Here is a 20,463-nt window from a genome sequence, read left to right as displayed (position 1 = left end):
AGTAATTTTCAATATTTAGAGAATACAATATAAGGCGCGAATATGAAACTCAGTATAGTGGGGAAAAAAAAAGTTTATCAGCTCGCAGGGAGAAAAAATATTTCGCTGGGAATATTTCACTGTTTCATTTGTTCATTTTGTTCAAAGTGCCTTCCAGATGTTCGAAAAACAGTGTTTTCAAGTACCACAAAACATGCCAACAGATGTATTATAACATTTTACAACAACTGTGATCAGTTATGCATAATGCACTTACATAAATATTTAATTGAGTTAAAATTTTGTTAAAATTGCACATACTTTTTTTTTGATTTCTTAGGTTGTTGATAATGTATTTAATTAAAGGAAAATTCATAGCATAAAGATTTATTTGTCTTTGCTCTAATTATTAGATTTTGTGTCTGATACAAAGAAATAAAGTAGACTTATTCCTAGTTTTATATAATTTTGCAATGATTTTGCAGACCGGTCCGCTTGAGATCAGATTAAGCTGCATGGAGACACAAACTTAATAGTCTTTGCCATCCCTTTACTGTGTACTTTTCAATAGGAGCTACTTGATGAAAGAAAGCAATAGACTTTCTTCCATTTGGCAGTTTAATTGGGCATATTAAGGATTAGCTTTTAGGGCAGTAGTTCTTAACCTGTGAGAAATCTGTTGCAAAACCGATAAGAAAGTGGCATTTTCCTAGCTGAAAACACACATTTCTGAACTTGTGTTCGGAAGGCAACAACAAAAGTCACATTGATGTGTAGCAAATATTAATTTAGTTAGGTTTTGTATGAAATTCATATTTTTTTGGTCTTGTTTTCAAAAATCCTTTGATTTTGTCCATAAGTTTTGAACATAGCAACACAGTAATTTTTAGTTACAACTGCTGCATGGTTCATTTTGTGGACTAATAAAATATATCATATGTTATTCTTTCATTTTACGAAAAAAAATCCAAAAAATTATGTTTTTTAAGAATAGCTATGGATTTTCTTAAAAAATCCCAAAAATGTAATTTTTTATGAACAACAAAGGATTTTTTTACGTGAAGAAGACTTACAATACATTTAGAGCTAGGATAGAAACCATGATGGAGGCAAAGGATGCCCATTTTGAAATTACATTTTTATATAAAGTCTGAATTCCGGTACTTTTTAAGTATTTTGTTAAAGTTTGAACTTTAGAAAGTTTGTGCACAATTCAGAATGACACACTGTAAAAATTGCATTTATAACTTATAATTATGTTCATGGTGCAATAATCTAGTATGTCTCTAAAAATAACATGACTATCATAAATAATTCATCTCTTATTGTTGATTCGTCTCGAGGAAAAAACTTTTCTTATATAGGTATATCTTCATTGTAGGTATAAGCTAACAAACTTTAAATTAATTATAAGTTCTATTGTACATAATATTACAGAGGAGAAACGGTATGCATATATGCGCCCTGAAGACAAGCCCGTTTGAATTCAAGCCACTACAAAATTAGAATATGTTACTCGAAATCAAAAATATTCAATATGAGGTCTGTGTATAATTACATATAGTCATCAAATGTATTTCCCATTATGTTGTCATATGATATCATAAAAAAAAATCAGATCCATTTTATACTAACGGAGAAACTGTCACTTTTTTTTGGACAGCCATCGTCTACTCATTTTTTTCTTTTCTTTTAATTTTTAATGTAGATGGCGTCGTTCTGGTTTTAGTTAATACATTTTATTAATTCTGATTCTATTTGATAGAAATGTGTAAAAGATAGTTTAATTATTTACTAACTAAAGTATTTAGAACTGTCTTGAGTAATTAGGCGTCGTTGAACACTTTGTCTCAAAATAAAGAAGATAACTACCCAAGAAATCACTTGCTTTTCTTATCTTTTTTCATGATTACACTCTTGCACAGCTACTCAATACATCAAGTTCTCTCTGCAATAATAAAATAATAATAACTTGCAAGTAAACCACTTATATGACGTAATGATTGATGAGCATGGTATTGCTGCAGTCTTTAAAACGCTGAGACTTAGCTACGCACGCTTGATGCAATTGATTTATGACAAAGGTTGTGTGATTATTTTAATAATATAATTACTTCCAAAACATAGAAAGGCAATTATAAACTTTTAAAAAATTAAGTTACTTTGAAGTATAGAAATTTATTAAGTGGCTATATATCACAGCCATTACAATAGTCTGAAGGAAAAGTAATTGTGTATTTTAGCCTTTATTTAAATGGTATATCAAAAGTGTTAAAATTTCCTATTTAAGGCAAGTATGTCCCGTTCTGTTCGATACCTTGCTACCAACGATAATCCTACTTCATAATGCCCTTCTCATAGAACGCCTGACACTATTAGCAAAAAAACTAAGACAACTAATTTTAACAGGCCTCTATTGAGGCCAAATTCATCAAGTTCAATAGCCATAGTCAGGAGCAGGTTGTAGTTACTTATTGCCAAATCCAGACTGTGTGCATAAGAAGCTCCCATCCGAAATCCCTGAGTGTCTGCTGCCTCATCAAAGATTTGCTTTATCGTATAATCCGATATGACTAATAATGAAAAAGATATACTTGTTAAAAAAGGGGCAGGAAATACGAATTTACTTTTTTGCCAAACCTAATAAATCTATCTGAAGTTGAGTAAAAATATACTGACACTCAATTTGAATCATTTTTAATCTTTGTAAGTAGCATGCCTACATAATAAAGGAATTTTTCATAATGCAATTCGAGAAGAAGAAGAAAGGAGAAAAAGTGTTCTAGATAAAACTCCTTGCTCATAAATTATAATTTTTTTCAAAAATAAAAAAATTATAAAAACAACAACAGCTAAAATAAAAGCAAGACATACTCAACCCAAGGATGTTTGGAATTTAACAATACTTGGGAATGTTTGTTATGAAAAAAAAAAACACAACAACAGCAGTTCTTTAATTCATAAATATTATACAGTACATAATAAATAATATTAGACTGTTCCGTTTTTATGATAATATTTGTCTCTCCCTTACAAAGATAATAAAAAAAACCTCTGATTTGGGGTACCTTGTTATATCAAACATGATACACGATAATGTTCCTCCTTTTGATTCAAAATCCATCACTTTAACTAGACCTATATTTTGATATTTAGACGATTTAGGTATCGTAGAAGAGGGCTTCCAAAAATCATCTAACACATTGTAGGCCCCACAAATTTTCAAAAAAGGTACACAAATATCGGGTATCCAAAGGATTACATTTTGGGCGGGGGGGCTTGGTTTTTGGACATTTTAAAAAATATTTGCAAAAAATGTAGACATTTTTTGCAGAAAATATATTATAATTTTCGCAAGGTTTATACACTTATCTCAATTATTTAATAAAAAATAATTTTTATAAAAGCAATTTGAAAATCAGAATTACTATTAGGACATATTTTGATACCCAAAAAATGATTTTGGAGCTTCTATGTATGAGTCCATGGAGGAATCAGAGTAGAATTGAGGATCTGTGTGAGAGTAACTTCTGCAACGGACTAAGATTTGTTTTTATATTCTTCATCACAGGGTTGCTCGCAACTACATTAATGAAAGATCATGATAGATTTACAGCTAGTCTTCAAAACATTCTTAGAATTGTGAAATTGAATATGATAATTTTGGTTATTTTTTTTTTTTTAGTATGCAACTTTTCATACAACTCTATATATAAAACTTTCTTTTCACTTATTAGTTGTCTTATATTGAGGTACTCTGGGTCAAAAATCGGGGGACTATAAACAATTGCAGCTATGAAATGAAGAAAGTAATGATAAGAGTGTTAGAAAATTGAGAAAAAGCAACAACACATAATTATATTATGTTGGAAAAGTTTTTTAATAATTGCTACGGTAATATACAACATAATATAATTCTCATCTAAGCATGTCATATCTAAAAAACTAAGCTACGTTTGAATTTAGGATAAATAATTAATAAGAGTACAATATCTTGCAGATTACCAACTTGTGTATACATTCTTTAAAAATGAATGTTTGGGAAGAGTTCGACCATTTTACAATTATATACAAATTATGAGTAGTTTTTATTTTTGCTCTTAAATATTCATCCCAAAAATCAATAGGGATATTGGATTGTAATTTATGCATCATAAAGAAAAAAAAATAGTTTTTAAAATAACGAATGAGTAATATTTTTTTTTTCTTTTGCAAACCTATATTTTATATATGTATAAATATATTTTTCTCATGCAAAATAAATCTGACTAATTCAATATTTCATCATATTATAACTTTATTAGTACTTACAATTATTTTTATATATTGTGTACTTTTCTGCGTGCATGAATAAAATATATGGTGTCGAAGAATTATGCTTTGTTCTACGTAAATAAAGAAATAAAAGCGCGTCCTCGGGGTTTGGGATAGAGGTCTATAGCCCCAAACCAAAAAGGAAAGAATCTTTCCTTTTTTTTCTTAATTTTATTATATCTAAAAAGGTTCTTCATACAAAGATAATATCAGTAGAGGAATAGTTGTTTGACGATCAGGGGTACCATATCACAATAGAATCAGATATAAAAAGTAGCAAATCAAAGTTTGTAGAATTAATTATACTAGTATAAGACGGTGCTAGGAAAATTACTAAACATGTAAATTTGCAAGAGGGGGAACACCTACATTATTATGCCAAGAGGGCTTTGGAACAAAGTAACATTTGAAACACAGGTTTATTCAATTTATATATATATTTTTGTAAGAATCCAGAATATAATGGGTTAAACTTGTCTCCTATATGAATTTGTGAATGGAAATAAGGAGGATTGTTTTTGTCAAAAGCTAAATATAATTTTAGCTACCCTCCTTTATTTTCAATCAACCACATATCAGAAAGGCTAAAAAATATAATAGAATATTAAGTTTAATATTGTAAATATATAATTTAAAAAATAAAAGTAAATTAAGCAAACACATTTTCAAAAAACTAAATTCTTTTTAAGAAAACACTTTGGTGATTTCAGGGAATTTGATAAGCTGTAAAACTGTGATAACTTTTATTTTTATGTGATATAATTTGTGTTTATTTAAGTTGATTCATATTCTGAAGAAGAATCAAATATGTTATACAAAAATTGCATACTTTTTTCTTACATTTCGTTACTTTCCTACTTCTTTTGTGAATTTTATATAACTGCATCTTGCATGTAAAACCTTCATTTATCATAAGTTAACGATATCCAATTTTTTGGGAATCATATGTTATTAACTTCTGAGGTTTAACCAATTCTCAAATTGGTTATCGACGTTTCAAAGAATGTTTTTTATATATTTTTAATATTTTTCTATCTCAAAGGTGAAAAAGGAAGAGTAGATGTCCAGTAAAGTGAATAAACACGCATTTATAAGCGTGCAAGAATAAAATAGGGTCTGAACGAACATAAAAAGCCCTTTAGCTGCTCTCTGTTCCCAAAAAAAAAAAAATTTTTTTTATTTATTTTGATAAATATTTCAAAAATTAATCATCTTAGCATAAATATTTTTAAAAAATAGTATTTAAAATATCAAATTTTGTAGAAGAAAATTCAAAAATTAATATTTTTGAAAAAATATTTCAAAAATAGTATTTTAAATATTAAATTTTGTCGAATAAAAGTTCAAAAATCTACAGTTATTGACAAAAAATTTCAAAAATTACATTTTTATTTTAATTTCCAAAATTTATTCTTATTCAATAAAAATTTAAAAAATTCAAATATTGCAACTTTTTTTTAAATTTCAAATATTATTATTCTTTTCTTTTTTTAATTTCAAGAATCTATAGATATTCACAAAAAGTTACAAATATGATACTTTTTGCTCTTCTGCATAATTCGCCCAAATGACTCCAAAGAAGAATATTTAAAAAAAAAAAAAATTCCCCTATTTTTGTGATTTTTTCCCATCCTTTTCCAAAAAAAATTCTAGTAAAGTACAATTTTTTTTTTGGTATGATTGAATATTCTATAGATTTGGAATTTATTAATAATGTAACTTTAGACTTTTTTAAAAGAAAATTACTCCTTAGTATTATATATTTTGTGATTCATTGTAAAGTTCAACTGCTAATTGTTGTATTACCTGTAAATACAATATTTGTTAGATATATTAATACACCAAAATATAAAGGAAAGCATCAATAATAATTATTGGTTATTAAAAAAAAAATTCCTCATGGTGTATTAAATTAAGCGCAAAGTGAAAATTTCTACAACTTTCTTTTACAAGTTACATCTTGTCTTTCAAATAAAATCTATTATGTTACTTTTCATTAATCACTAGAGTTTATCGTTGCTCGGAAATTAAGAAAATAAAATTAATTAATTAGTTTTCTTCAGAGGCAAACATTTTTTTATATTATTTTATTATCATTAACTTTAATTTTAGCTAAATGGACTAGTTGTACTAATATTGTGCGTATATTATAATGTACTTTTTTATAAACACTTTAAAAATTTATAAAAATAATACATTTTGACGAATTGCCTATTAAAATTATGAACAGTTGAGCCTCAACCGTTGAACTGTTTTTTGCTCATCTCTCATGTTATGCACAATAATCCCATGTCATATTCTATCTCCCTTTTTTTCTTGTCTAAGCCTTATAATCTCGTATTTTTTTTGTTTTTTTTTGAAAGTGTGCAAAGATACATACATACAGCGAGAATAAATTTTAGAATTTTGCCGTCTTTACTTTATATATTTTATTTTTTTATATATAAAGAGGTTTTTGGGAAGAAGGAAAATCTGCATTATATGAAATTGGCATTGTACAGGGACTGTTTTAGTAATAAAACCCATCAAATGGTAGAAATGATTAAGCAACCTTTTTAATTGCAAGTTTTTACAATAATTAATACCCAAAAGTTTATAGTCTTGCTATCAAATCAAAAGCTTACAATGCCTTCCCCTCGATACAAAATGTTACACTTCAACAATTATAAAAATTCTTAATCGCCATAGCTTAAAGTTTTTTATAATTAATTATTATAAAATAGAAAACTGCAATATCAGGGGAAAATACAATGCAATACTGAATAATTCCAAATACGGCGATATGCAAAATCTGCAGTGTTTGAAACCGTGTTATGCGGGAACACCTTGTAGTTATGTGCAAGTCAAAAAGTTTGTTTTTAGAAAAATGTTAATATAAGGCCACTATGGGTATCAAGATCAAAAAATTGAAGAGATATTTTTTTTTTTTTTTTTTTTTTTTGTACCTAAAAAAAAAAAAAAAATTTGAGCATTCATTGGTTGACCGTGAATCCCGGACACACACAGACATTGCCATTTAATATATATTAATGATGATTAGTTTGGCTTCTTTAAGTACAATTTGCGACACCTTCAAAGTATTTTTTTAGAGTAATGGAAATTGAAAATAACTAGACGTAGAAGAAAGAAAGCCTTTGTAATTAAGACTCAATTATGAGAAAATCCTCTTTGTGTGAGAGTGTTTTGAGAGGGAAAATTTGTTAGTTAAGGTTTTTGGAGAGAAAGAATGCGACGACAAGGCATTACATAGAATTGTTGTTTAGTATTTAAGTAATTTGACATAAATAAAATTACAGCAAATTACAGCGTTGGATTATATCATTATCTTTCTGCTTCTGTTCTTTCTATTGTACATACATTTATTTACTTTACAAAGACGAGGTCGAAGGTAGGGTAATCGTTTTATATACCTATATTATTGTTAAGTTATTTGCGTATAAAAGATAATCAGGAACTACTAAAAATGGTATATTTATTTATACGTAATATAAGCGAAACTGTTCTGTAGCACGCTTCTTCTCCACTCGACTCTGAGTATATTATATGTAATATTACTTACTATAGAACAACATATTGTTATTATTTGAGCAATAATGTGCATGTATCATTCAAAGACTTGGAAGACAAGGTATTAATTTAATATATAGAGATGTGAAACAAGAGACATTCCCTCTGAGTCTAAAAATAACGACTGAAAGAAGGAAATAAAAAAGGAGAAAAAAGGATCCATTATTTTTTAAATAATAATGGCTCTAATAATGTGGTTCTCTCGTATTATAATACCCATTGATGTGCGCTGGATTGCATTTGAAATATAAATTTTCGTACTAAAAAAAATTAATCAAACAGTTTTATGATTGTTTGAGTGCACGTCAAAGATGGGCACGAATAAAAAACAAGCCATATTTTATCCTTTCTTCTTTGAAACCGGCGGAAACGCAAGTCAGATTGAAAATTAATTAAGGTCCAGATACTGTAACAGCCAATCACCCCATATTTTTATTCTGTCAAATCTGTTCTTGTTATTTCGAAGTCAAAGATGCAAGCCAATTGTCCTAAATGCGGGAATTATACTGTAAATCGTCTAGACAGACCCTCATGAAATCAATGTTTTGATTCCCAAGGAGATGAACAGTAATCTAAAAAAATAAATACAAGTCCCTTAAAAATAATGGAATCGAATATACCTATAAACAAAATAATAAGCTATATAGTATGTCCTATAAATAACTTTATTCAGAAAAGAAAGCAATATTGATTGAATTAAATACTTATTGAATAATTGTAAAAGTGTAGCCTTGACAAATACGCTCATTAACCTGATTTGAAGACCATTTGAGCGATTAATGAGCAGTTGATCCTATTTATCTTTGTATAAATATATATATATATATAGTGTCTGAAAATTAAAAAAGGGGCCAAGGGGGGATAATTAATGTCTCTTTGTACAATGCACTGTTTAATTTTTAACAAGTTGTTGTTTTAGGCAGAAAGGGAAATAATAGAGTTGGTTTATGTCCTGGGAATCATGCAATGAAGACCAGTCTGAGACAGTGAAATTTTTCTAAGATCGAACACCTTATATATCCAAGTTCGTTTTGATTTTAAAAAAAGGGGTAAAGTGTGTGGCAGCAAAGCGTAGACTCGAGAGTTTGCTTGATAAATACTTGAGTAATAATAAAACGTGTAACTAAGGCCTTTGCAAAAAAATAATCACTCAAAATGGCCACCTTCAGCATTAATTAGAGGCTTTACACGTCGCTGGAAGGACTTGAAGGAGTTGATGACAAACTCCTCAGACAAGTTGACCCTTGCAGACAATATGGGAACCATTATGAGGTGAGTTTTGTTACTTTCCCTCTTCAAAGTGTTCCACAAATCAAAGTTCAAGGGGTTCATACCTGGTGAGAAAGGGATCACATCTCTTTTCTCTTTACAACTAGAGTCTTCTGTTCTTTATAACCTCTGCCCAAAAGTGGCATGGGGTCTTCATGTATGAGAAAAATCACAAATTAACCTTAACGTCCTTCCTAATAGTCCTACCAGCCGCGGAGAAGTCGTTGGGTAGGCGATTTACGATTTGGTGGGGTCCTCATTGATATTCTTCTCCAAGGTGGGCATGAAGCCCGGATCTCTTTTTAAATTGTGCCTTTTACTTCCTGATTTCCTGGAGAGATATCCTCCATCATTCCTCAATTTGCCCAATTTTGAAAACCAGACTCCTTGAGCACATTACTATGTCCATAATCCTCACCACCTCGACTTCAGTATCTAGGAGATCTGAGATATGCTGCTCTTTGGATATTTACTCATTCATGATGAGTCTTATATAAATGAGAAAATACAGATAAAACGTCAAAACGACTAAGCTGCGCTTATTCAAAACATTCCTTAAACCCGTCCATTTTGTCTTCCTATATTTTCACATGCAGCAGGTTTTTATTTTACTTATGTTTTACAACTCAGAATTATGCATATATCAATTTTATAACAAGGCACACAGAAACTGCTGGTACATTTAACATACTTAGGAGATAACTTAAATACTTATGAACATCAACAACTACAAGACAAAATGGATTCATTATCTATCCATCTCTTGTTCTGTATTGCATACAAATAATTTTAATTATAAAATATTTACTTGAAAGTACATATTCAAAAAAGTAAACGGCGGAAAAAGTTATCTCAATTAAAACATGAAACTTATCATATTATTCCTCTTTGCAAAAAATTTATGGGGGCGTCTTTATTAAATGTTATTGAGAATTATTGAAGCATACATTTAAACTTCCCCCCTCTCACTCTTATCTGTAAATTCTTATTACGGAAAAATAAAAAAGATGAAAAAATAATGTAGATATATTCTAGTAATCAAGAGATCGTTTGTCCTTCATTCATCTGTATGAATACACATATAAGTAAATTCTATCAGTACAGAAAAATTTATGAAGGTATTAGTGTTGAGACTCCGTCCAAGAATAAATTGATTTTCGGTTTGGTATAAATTGATTTTTTTCACTTGCCGATTTGGATCGATATTTCTGTCCAAACACGATCTTAGATCGTAGACCCAAAATGTATTCGTTTTCATATACTGGATCAATTTTTTTAGTCAAACACATTAAGATCAAAGTGTAGATTTTTATACATCAATATTAAAAAATGTTTACTACATGTTAAATATTGCTTTAAATGTTTAATTTATTTGGAATTTGGTTATTACCAGCGGTGCTCTTGATGATCTAAATCAGGGATCTACAGCCCATGACCCCAAGGCGACATTGTGATGTTTAAGTGAAGTCGACTACTCATTCTCACTGCAAGTGTATTTTGTTATTTTAGCAAAATTGTCAGAATATCATCAAAACGCGTAGAACGTTCATAGTACGTGCAAACAATGAAAAATATTTCCCAAATAAAGAAATTTTTGAACAATTCTCCTCCGGGCAACTTTTTTTTTATGAAAAACATACAAAAAAAATTCTCAAAAGAGGGTATTCAATAAAATTATTAGAGATATAGATTCATTTTTTAATCTAAAAATGATCATTTTAACGAAAGGGTTGTTGTTCAAACTTGCAAAAACTTTTTTAACCCTTCAGTCTTAATTATGTAAAAAAGCTTCTTCTTTTTACATTTTTTTTTTGATGACGGAGTTCATGTTAAATCCTCACAGATATCATTTACTACATACAAGAATATAAACCTCCTCTCATTTTTTTTTTTTTTTTTTTTTTTTTGTATCGAATCCGTGCTGTGACACTAATCCCATTAATTGAAGCTTCATCCCCTTCGCCCCTCTAATGAAAAAAATAAATAAAATAGAATAAATGACAAAAAAAATGATAGATAATAAATCTCCAATTAGATGGACATGCATGGGGCACGCCACACCACATAAAAGGGTGCTTCTTTAAGACACCTCTGTTTGTTGAGGGTTCTTGTACAATACTAGGAAAGAAGAGAGCCCCTTTTTTTTAGTCAAATCCAGTCTGTTTCTGAAGATAAGAACATTTCTTATAATGTGTATGTCCCATGATGTTTACTAATATATAAATGATTAATTCCATCATTTACGGCTCAACGAATCATTTGGCCATTTCGTGAGCAGTGTAAGATGATGGAAGACTATGTTTCTCAAAAATTTTAATATCTTACTTTTTTTAACAACTAAAGAATATCTTTTATAGAGCATACAGAGATCCGAGACACAACTAGCCGTATCATGACTAAAATACGAAAAATGTGAATTGTATGGAGTAAAAAAAAAACAACTCAAATACTAAATTTTTTATTCATTATGTCCTCCTTCACAAGCAATAATAGCCTTAACACGCCAGTGAACAAATTGGCAGCTCTTAACGATAAAGACCGTGTTCATTGCGTACCACGATGTTATAATGGTATCTTGATGTAAATCCAAGTTTGGATTACAGGTGCGTCAGACATCTTTCTCCAAGACACCCTGCAAATATCAAGAGATTGAGGCAATGGCTGGATAAGGGCCACATTGAGACAGGCGAGAAGTTACTTATATTTTTAGAGCAGAAGTTTTGGTTCTTCTTAACTGTATCGGAGGGGCTATATCTTACATCCATACATCAGTATATGGGATTTTCAGCTACGGCAATACTGCGTACCGCAGCACATTGAACAACTACTCCGTGCCCCCTCGCTCTCACTGATATTGAAAAATTATAGCGGCATCTTCTTCTTGCACTGGGGATGACACACTGGACCATCAATTTTGCTGGGTACTTGGTACGTAAAATGCCTGGAGCCTCTTCTCCTGTTTCCGCAAGGAACCGATCCTTTTGTCTGTTGACATCAGCGTCCAGCATGAAAATCTTCTTATTCAAGTAAATGACTGACTCGGAATACATAGATCGTAGCCGTGTTATCTTCCTTGATGTTGTTCCTACATTTTTACACTTACAGACATGGAATAAAAACACAACTTGCATATATTTGTTTCATGCTTCGTTTTACTGCGTTTTGAAACGTCGTAATTCAATGCTACTTCAAGCTTTGAGTCCTCACTCTGTATTAGTTAACAAATAAAAAATAGAATGATGCAATTAATGTCTTCAGAAATTGAATTTTTTTTCATTTTTTATTTCGTTGGATTATTTTATTTTATGTTTATGAGAGCAAGAGTACCAGACATATCCCTCAAACCTAGTATTAAAGAGTTATTGCCAATGATAAATGATACGAACGTCAAAATATGTCGTATATCCATCAAAGCCAATCAAATTAAAGATATTCAAAGTTAGTTTCATATCCAATAACTATGCATAAAAGCTTTCAAAATTTATTTTACATCAACTACCTCCAAAAAAAAGGGGGAAAAATGATCCTTGTATAAATGTAACATGTTTAATAGAAAATTAATTCATCAAACAATATTTGCATAATTGAATATACATCAAGTTAATTATTGCATTAATTGTAGAGGTGTTTTGCATTCTACTTACAAGGCATGTTAATGATAGAATCTTCTGCATCATAAGTAAATAATTACTCATTACAAGTATCGAAAATATTAGGCCTTTAAATACAATAATTAGATATTTTAATATTGATATAAATATATAATAATTTAATTTATTTATGTGTAAAAACAGCGAAAAAATTTTCCCAATATTCTTTTTTTGAAAAAAACCCTTTTCTAAGGAAAACATCTTAATTAAATTGTGTTTACTGAATCACTTCAACTAACTACATATGAAAATCACAATGAGTCAGAGAATTTTTCATTATCGGTTCATTATATTTAACCAAGCAAAGGCTTCTTTTAGCATGAAAGAAATTAAATGAAAGAGAGTATTGACCCTCAAAATTCGTATAATGATCGTTTTAAGGAATTAAAACAACTTTATTTATTAGTTATTATTCTGATTATATAAAATAAATATTTAAACAAAATAAAAATTGTTCTTATTTGTTTAGACATTCACTGAATAATTGCTTTAACTCAACTTCTTTGACACTTTAGAACTATTGTAATAATATTAAAATAGAAAAAAAAGCCAAAAAAAATCTTGATTCTTAATAAATTTATAATTTCTGCAAAGTGTTGTTAAGAAATGATGAACGTGTCTAAAGTTATCTATGCCCTCTCTGAAAACTCACCAGAACCACATCTCTATTTGTCAATAATCAAGTGTTTGAATTTTAGTGTCAGTCCCGGTATTGGGCATGTAATTTTTGTTCCGCACCTTAGTACAAGGATAGTCTGAAAAGTCAGTCCCGAGTCCAAGAGTGGCACTACGACTCTCTTGGAAGATCACACACCAACTTTCAGCTAGATTCGTCTATTCCATTCTGTTTAAAATTTGTTTGAATCGAGGAAGTGGAGGGATTTTCAAAATTTGGAAGAGAAAGAATTTCGTGTGTTGATTAAACATTACTTTATAAAAGGCAAAATCCCTCTGGATACTAAAATGAAGGTTGATAAACATTACGGTGACTCAACACATTCGAAAGTAATGACTGATTACGCGGAAAGTTGATGAGTATTCATCCAAGAGATGCTACTAACTAATCATAACCTCGATACGCCGCGCCAGTAGGTTAGTCTGTCGTACTTTTCAAACAACATTCGTATATATCTGTTTTGTATGTATCTCAATACATATTAAAAGTTCACCTTTTGTCTCAAATAACCTTCCAAATATGAGTATACGCACGTTCTATGTTAATACATTTATAATATATTGGGTTACTAATATGTGTATATATAATATATAAATATATATATGTACCCCAGCTGTTACACTGAAATGAGTAATTTAATAGGTGAAATAAAAGAAATATTTAGGTACAATATGCATTCGCTTTTCTCGTTTGTGTTTGACGTTTAAAGGAAATATATAGGCTTCTGCGTTTATTTATTCTCCGAATGATATTTGTACGCATACTATATAATATTATAGTATAGTGATGTGCCCAGACCGGGATATATAACCATGGAGCAACTTATTGTTTAAAAAAAAAAAAAATCAGACAAAACTTAATTGTTTCTAAATTTGAACTAATACTCTCCAGTAGTTCAAATTTAGAAACAATTATAATGCTCTCAACCCCTGTAGTACAAAATAAACTGAATATAAACTGGATGCACGTTGGATACTTGAAAAAAGGATACAAAAATACTATCACATCATTGATTTTTAGTTGGATAAATGATTTGTAAACTATTGTTTACTATCTGCACAAAAAAGTTCCATATTTGTTAAATAATAAATGATGTTGAAAGAGTGTCTGTTGTGACGTTACAGATGTTTCATACATTTTATAAAAGTAGTGATGGGACGATTTAAAAAAATACTCGCAACGCCGATTCTACAATATTTTAAGTAATAATTAAAAATGCTATTACAATACAAAAATTTCAAAAAATAAACTTCAAATATACAAATTGGTATATAATATTTTTATTTTCAGGTATTGACTATAAATTGAATTTTTTGAAATAAAGTTCCAATGTTCCCAATGTGCCCAAGACATAAAGTTTTTCTGAATTTTTTTTCAAAAATCCCCAAATATTTACGAAAAATTTCGAAAATCTGCAAATGTTCTCAAAAAAAAAAAAAATGTCTCCACCTGTTCCCAAAGAAATATATTTAAAAAAAAAAATTCAGCTGTTCCCAAAAAAATTACCTCCCGAAAAGAAATTAAAAATTCCCTGCTTTTCTCAAAAAAATATATATTAGGGCAAAAAATTCAAAGATTTAATTTTTTATTGACTTAACCAATAACATCTTAGCAACTTGGAATATGAATCCCCACAACATCTGGTAGGATACTACTACGTATTAACAGGAGGGATGAATTTTGATGAATATACTCAGTAGTTCTGGTTTATCCATGATTTAAATGAATCTTTTTGATGAAACATTATGATATTTTGATTTTCAGCCATTCTTCCAATGATTTTTAAAAAAATATAATTTGTTTATATACGTCATAGATTAACCAACAGATTTTTGACGTAATGTAAGCGGATTTTGAGAGCAGGGAAATGTAGGTATTTTTTATTTTTAAAGAATTGGCTAACCGATAACAATTGTTCATAGTCCTCAAAATTCGGACCTTAAACTTCAAATGACTCCTTGGACCCTACTACATGCATAAAAGGGATCAAGAACTGAATGAATTACATGGTTACATTTGCTACATGGGTGAGGAGCCATACTTGCATATATTCAATATCTCAAATGTGCAAATTGCTATGAATAACAAATGCAAGAAGAACTTTTTCTTACAACTGTCTTTTTTATTTTTTTCCGGGAAGGAGTGAAAGCAATTTCCCCCACGCATTGCGGTATTTTTTTTTTTTTTTCTTATATTAATATAAAGTAATGCCACTCGTTTTTATTTTTATTTTTACCTATTTAAGAATACATGAATATCCCTCATACATATATTTGTAGTTGTAAATATATTTATGTCATTAAAAGGGCAAAAGGGCGTAATGAAAAAGAAAAAAAAAGGCACTCCATTCATTATTGTATCATTTATCATAAGTAACATTTTGCTTACTGTACTGGGCCAACTCTTATTATAGCACACAAAGTATTCATGTAGGATCCTGGGGGAATTACTAAACAAGCTTATTAACTATTAATTGAAACCCAAATAACATGTTATAGTCAATGTATCAGCCTTCAGAATTGATTGTGAGCTCCCGGGGATGGCAGAAGCTCCAGCGGACCCTCTAGATGTAGTTGGTGCTCACGGAGGCCTAAGCCTCCGTTGACAGAGGTATTAAGGGCACAGATGCTGTTGTGGTGTATTATGCAAGCGTTGAACTCAACGTACGCCTAGATGGAATAGTCAAGGTGATCTTCAGGTTCCTTTGAGGTGGTTCAGGATCCTATTTGCACGCTCCACAATGTCTTTTTTTTTTTTGCTGTTCTATCAACAGAGCCTGCAGAATACGCTGGGGAGACTTTTCCCCTCTGGACTCCACTGATGGGGATTTGTTCACCTCTGGGGAGAAGTCAGCAATTAAAGAATTCGGATTTTTCTTATAGGCCAACTTCAGATGGTGGCTGTACACGTAGGGTTTGCTGTCTACTGCTGGAAAGTTTTTCAGGTCCTCTGTTCCCTTCACCCGCATGGATACGGAGTAAATCGTCTTCTTTGAGGCACAAGTCTGCTACAATATAGCCTCCTAGGCAATCCTTCTCTGAGGACCACTGCCATCTCAAGCCTCTTCTCGTACTGTGTGCTCAAGGTGGTGACTACGACAATGTTTTCCTTAGCAATCGAGAGCTAATTATATGTTCTACAACATTTATCCTCTGGACATTGTAAAAAACTTACTCTTAATGTTCTGAAATTTGGATAATAGAGATGAGTAAATAATTACTATTCCCTCAGTAATACTATGAACATATTCAATTCTAGTAAATGTGATGATTAATTTGATTTACATTACATTGTGGTCGAAATCCAATTATTTTCTTGAAATATCTTTTTTATTCATCATATGTTCTTCTATAATTACGAAAACTGATTACTTTAACAGAAATACAATGAAAAAAAAAGGTTTTTATTCACTCCCGATTTGGTAAGTTTACTCCCTGAACAAGAAAAGAACAGTCTTCATTTTTTAATGGTAGGTTCCTTTAACTGTTAGAAACGTTATATGAACAGAAAAAAAGTACTTTGAGGAAGAAAAATGCTGAGTGTAACACTTAAAAAAAACATCACCAGTTGCAATCTCTGTTGCCTTCGTAGCCATATAAATTACATAATTTGTACATATATTCTCTGATAATTGCTGTATAATAAAGATTCAGAAAGAAAAAAGTATCAAAAATATGTCTAGAAGGAGGTTACAACATCCAGCCTCGATCTTGGATTGAGTTTAAGCCAATTAGATTCTAGATTGATAAATTAAGCGATTAAAAAAATTGTGCCAGATATGGAACATTAAGGGTTATGATTAAGCCCGTAAGCAAGTTTATACAAATTTGCTACTCGAATAAGTGAACATAATTCATCAAATAGAAATCAGATCAATTGCAGGGGCGAATGCAAGATTAAATATATATCTTTATTTAATATTTTTTTCTTCAAAAATTCATAGTTATTTAAAAAGATGGCCTTTTTTAAGCAAATAATTATTTGGTAACACAGACATTAGTCCCATTTTCCCGTAAACTTTTATTCTTTTGACCAAAATAAACTTGTAGTATGAAGCATTTTTTTTTTTTTTTTTGAAGGGGGGTGTTATAGCCCATTTCTTGTGGTTGATCCTGGGACAAGCTTATTACTTTAAACTTTTCATATTTATAATATTTTTTATTCTTTCTTCACTTATCCACTTTTGAACAAATATACATAATTTGTTCGTAAGACAAAAAAATGGGAATAAAAAAACTTTTTTATTGAGTGAAAGACAACTTCATGTTGTTTTAAAAGTAATGATGATATTAAGAGTTTGACAAAAAGTAAAGTAATAACTGGAGATTTAAGGCTCTTCCAAACTTGTTATCTTTTTCCCCCACAAATATATTGAAATAAAAAGTTATTACAAAATATTTATTACCAAACAGACTTTGTGTTTTCATTTTGTGAATCATATATTTTGTAGTTCACAAATGTAGGCATCAACACAAAAGCAAGCTAGATAGATTTATCTTAATATTAAGTGTGGATTAAATTTGTATTCTTGAACAAATTATCATCAATTTCTATAAACAAATGATTCTTTTATAAACCATTTGAGCGGTTCGTCATGTTTATAAATATCTGAGTAGATATTGAATAATATCCGGGCTATCTAACTGTAAGTTAAGTTCGTTTATTGATGTAATTGTAGAAAATGTCGAAAGAGACTGAGAGAGACGGATGTACATGTTATAACTCCCGGATGAGGTATTCCTGAATCAATGATTTCGTCAAGATAGAGGCATCATAGATTATTCGATGAGTACGAGCCAGTAAGGGGAAATCCACTCTAATCCCAGACGTATCCCTCAGCTCGCAGATCGACCCTGAATCCCTCCAAACCCGGATTCTCTATAAATGGCGAACTCCTCCATATACTCCACATAATGAGACGTTCCCTATCCTCATTCTCCGAAACAAGTGATGAAAATCCTGTGTATTTTGGGCATGTTAAAAAACAACTAAAATCCACAGAGTCACGCTGACAATTTAGAATATTATTGAGGTGATCAGTTTTGCTGTTATACCGTTTCATTAGATCAACTACAAACAGCTGTCACAACGGAGAAGGGGATAAGAAAATAAACAAGGACATTTGCAAAAATTACTCGGATGTCGATCCTCAATTCTACTCTGAGTCCAACAAGGACTTAAAATTATAACTCTGCAAAAGAATCCTCAAGTTTACTCTCCGTCTTCTAAGTACACATACAAATGTACAATCAGGTTTTGAATATAATTGAATGTCTTAGGAAAGGAAGTTCATGACTCTGTAGTTGAATAATAACAATAACAGATATACATTTCTAAAAAACCCGGGCAAACTAAAAAACATCTTGTTTTCATCACTACTGATGACATATAATTGTCACTCGGCTTAGCTAATTTATTTCCTTATTATTAAGAGTCTGCAATAGTTAAATTTACACAAGATTACGGTACTAATGGAGGATCTAATAACGTTATGTTAAAGTCCACAAATAAGAATCGCTCATTAATTGACTACCAATCCAGTATGTCATTGGTGACATAATGGTTGTATTCCGTCTATAGTGTTTCAAAACACTAAAAACCTCAGAGTGACATAGTGTATTTGCTAAGTACGTACTTGAAAGAGTATAAAAATGAGTGTAATGCATGCATAGGCCTCTAAAGAAGAGTCCAGCGAATGTGTCAATTTGGAAACATTCTTTCAATTTTAGTTTTTGGAACCGTTGTAGGAAGGGAGTTAAATATTTTTTTTTATATTGTATTATTATTTTATTATGACCTCTTTAATACGTTGCGTGTAACTTTTTTTTTAAGCAAAAACTTTTTCCATTACAAACTGCTCAAATACAAATTAGAGCATGAAAAAATATGTATAACATAGAAGGAACGAGTAAAAAATTTACAGAATATATAAATATATTTAAAATTAAATATAAAACTCATTTAAGTTGGGTTAACATTTTTTTATTTTTTATACATAAGGGGATTTGATTTTCGGGACAAGTATATTTTTTTGTAGTCTTGAATATGCATCTTGTAATGTTTATTAAATGAAAATGATTCATCGCTCAAATGTATGTAGCTAAAAATAGTCTCACTCAAATGAGCGGACATATAAATGCAAGGATAGAATGAAGTGTGAAAGATGTTTATTTTTAAGTATTTGGTTTACATACCACCACAGGAATGTGGCGCCAACTTGCCTTTATATCAATAATAATTTTTAATTTCTATTTTTATAGCGGCTGACATGATATCTCATCTATGCAGAAAATAATAGTTATTAGTCCAAGTGCTCCATTAAAACCCGAACACTTTGAATTGTAAACTTCAAGAATATATAATTTATTAATTAACTGGACAATTTCAACGAATTTAATACTTTAAATAGATGTGTGGTTGAGCTCTATTAATCATTAATGGCACAGCCCAAAGCGGTAATTATGGCTTCCAGGCGGTGGCAGAAAGCAATTGTCATTATTAATTAATTTCTGAGTTGTGAATTTCCTTTACTAAAAAAAATTCAATTATTTACATAACCTGATAGAAAATTCGTGCATGCTCATTAAAGACGGCGAGTAAAGCGGAGGATTTGTCGCAAAGTTATAGTTATACTCAAAGTAGAATTTGGGATTGGGATGAGAGTAATTCTTGACAATGACCTTGTTCATTTCCTTCTCATCCTCTACCCTTGTTACAGCTGCTTCTGGCTGATCTAATGAAACACCATCACAGCTAAGATGCTGTCCTCCAAAGCATTATTCGAATTGTTAGGGTTACCCTTTTGATTTTTTTAGTATCCCCATTATACAAACGCTTTTCATCATTACTTATTTCAATTAAAATGAAGTGGTCTCTCCTCAAGAATGAATAAATAATAAAAAGAGTTTAAGATATAAAAGTTATATATTAGGATATCTAATAAATAGCAAATAATTATAATTTGTAAAAAAATAATAAAATCAAACAAAATTTATTTTAACATCGATC

General features: G+C 30.1%; 1 protein-coding gene across 4 annotated transcripts in view; it reads left to right on the top strand.

The window, feature by feature from the left end:
- LOC121130481 (protein turtle) overlaps positions 1 to 20,463 on the top strand; it is a 263,769-nt gene that overhangs the window by 50,683 nt on the left and 192,623 nt on the right. The gene's annotated exons all lie outside the window — the stretch shown is intronic.

Source organism: Lepeophtheirus salmonis, chromosome Z, assembly GCF_016086655.4.
Source record: "Lepeophtheirus salmonis chromosome Z, UVic_Lsal_1.4, whole genome shotgun sequence".
Taxonomy (NCBI): Eukaryota; Metazoa; Arthropoda; class Copepoda; order Siphonostomatoida; family Caligidae; genus Lepeophtheirus; species Lepeophtheirus salmonis.
This window is presented reverse-complemented; position numbering and strand designations above follow the sequence as displayed.